The 2556-nt window shown below is 47.5% G+C and overlaps 1 pseudogene; it reads right to left on the reverse strand.

The window, feature by feature from the left end:
• Positions 1–618: 618 nt before the first annotated feature.
• Positions 619–2354, reverse strand: LOC119417875 (annotated as a pseudogene).
• Positions 2355–2556: the final 202 nt, after the last annotated feature.

The following is a 2556-nucleotide window of genomic DNA, read 5'->3' on the forward strand; positions in this document are numbered from 1 at the left end:
AGAACCCTTCATTTATCCTGCATCCGGCTTAGAGGTTCATCCTTCCACCTTCATCTCATACTCACCTCCAATCTAGTTTCCTTGGTCTGGTTCACCCATCGTATCCCCCTGTATCCAACTCCAAGCCTGCAAAACAAAATATTCAAGTAAGCCATATAAGTCAGTTCTAATATTGACTACATCCCTGTTTTGCCATACTCTTCCTGTGTCTCTCCTCACAGTCAACTCCTGAGTTCCTGCACGGCTCTGCAAATAAACTCTTATCTTTTAATTGTGGTTGGTCTCGTGTTTTGGTCTGACTCCTGGGGATCTATACAAAGTCTAACACAGAATGCGACAGAATTCTCCCCAAAAAGTAAATTAATTTTGTAATCATATTTTACAGCATCAAGTCTCTTCAGGTACATCGCCACAAACTTGGACCATCTTTATTTGTTAAAAAGAAAACGTTCTAATTAAGGACCAATTAGTTTGGGTCAGTAGTTGAGCATTTAGAAATGAATACATTTTGATGAAAATTTATGCATTTCTACTCTACAGCTATGCATTTTTGTCTTCTGACATAGAAAAACATTCATTTTAATTTATCTGCTCAGAAATCACATGTTTCCTGTGACATTATGAAATTTCTGCAGTTGTGTTATCGGGGCGTTTGAAAAACTCTTTGGTTCTCTTGCAGTGGTTTCTTTATTAGACAAAATGAGCAAATTTTGCTAGAAAAAAAGACACACAGGAGTGGATTCAAGCAACTATTTACAAATGACACAGCCTCAGCAATTCCTCCTCTGTTCGTATAAAACAAGTCTCTCCTTTCCAAGATAAAGAGCTGCGATGCCCAACACATTTATGGTAAAGTGTGGAAGCCACAAGATAAACGAGCTTACAGGTAATCAGTCGGTTCAGCTGAGGATTGTTGAAAAAGGCTGATCTATTAATTTTTTTTTTAATCTGGAGGTGCATATATGAAAAATGTTAAAATAGAAAAAGAAACAATTTCAAACAGATGTTATGTCAGTAAAATTGTTATTCAAGGAACATCAGTACTCAGGTGGGCATCGGGTCCACCGTTATGTTTTCAGCTGTTGAACCAATAAAGATGGGATAGACAGGATAAAAGCAACCAGCCAGAGCAGAACCAGCACTAATCTTTTTTTTTTCTTTTACACAGGGATGAAAAAAAGAAAAGTGGGAGAAGGGTTGAAAAGGAAAGGCGAAAGAAGAAGAGGAGCGAGAGAGAGGTATAAAGAGAACACAAATCAACATCATTGAAGTCTGCCTCTAGACCTGCGGAAGAAAAAGAACAAAACAAAACCGAGAAACCACAACAATAAACTACATATGTAATGATACTTATAGCATCATTAGAAAGTATTTTATACAGTACATGGTAATACAAGATGTATTTAGTGGCCACCACAACCCAACTGAGTGTGTATCTGATAAACACCTGAATCTAAACACCTGTGTGAACATGCTTATCACTATAAGGTTTCTCCATAAAAATGTTCAATAGTGGATGTGGGGACCCACAGACCCGTCCCCACAGGACACGATGGTAACACAGGGAAGACCGGAGCCACAGACACACAGCGGTCCCTAAGCCTGGAGTCCCAGTAGTCCCCCAACAGAGACAACCACACCCCCCAAGAGAAAAGCAAAGGGAAGCCCCGGGTGATCCCCAGCAACCACAATGCAGAAACCCCAGGAGGCTGTAGCGACGAGCCCACAGGCCCCGCCGGCAACCCACTACTCCAGAGCAGATCCGGCCATGGACACCAAGCCCCGAGTCCCGAGGTCATACCACCCCCCAACAGAGGCCCGACAGAGCCAGGGTACCCAGGTCCCGGCAGGCACCACCAGGGTGGGCCGGCACACACCCCACCACCCAGCCCCAGATGCTGAGAGCCACCAACGCGCTGACGTCAGGGGGGCCCGCCACCGGAGTGGAGCGCGACAAGGGGAAGTAGACCCCACATTAAATGGGGGGCCCAAACTGATCCAAGAGAGGGGACCACCCAAAACCCAACCTGCCATAAATAGGCACACACAGACGGCCTGACAGAGCCTCTGTTTGGTCGTCCATGCGCCCCACCCACCTGACAGCGACCGCAAGCCAGCCCCAGGCCAGGGGCCAGAGCAGCAGGGAGAAGCAGCTGAGGAAGGCCGGCCCAGCGCACCAAGGACCAGGCACCCCAACCACTTCACACCACAGGCCCGGAGAACCCCCCGCATGCATCCTACACCCCCCATACACACAGCATCCCCCAGCTCGAATGTCACACCAGACTGACCAGACCGACCAGCCAGTGAAACCGACCAGCCAGCGTCCAGTCAAAGAGAAGCCATGCCCCCATTTGCTGCCATACACCACCAACAACCACACACACACACACAACCACAGCCGACCCCCGCTGGAACCCGGCAGCCACCCTGGCCAAAGGGCTGGCCATCACAACCAGGAACCTTGATCAAAAAATCCAAACAACCCAGGAGAACCAGAGTACAGGCCCCGCCCCACAAGGCCCAAATGTCAAACGGAGAACGGGGGTGTAAGAA

The sequence above is a fragment of the Nematolebias whitei genome, chromosome 12 (assembly GCF_014905685.2).
Source record: "Nematolebias whitei isolate Nwh7 chromosome 12, NemWhi1, whole genome shotgun sequence".
In the NCBI taxonomy this organism is placed as follows: Eukaryota; Metazoa; Chordata; class Actinopteri; order Cyprinodontiformes; family Rivulidae; genus Nematolebias; species Nematolebias whitei.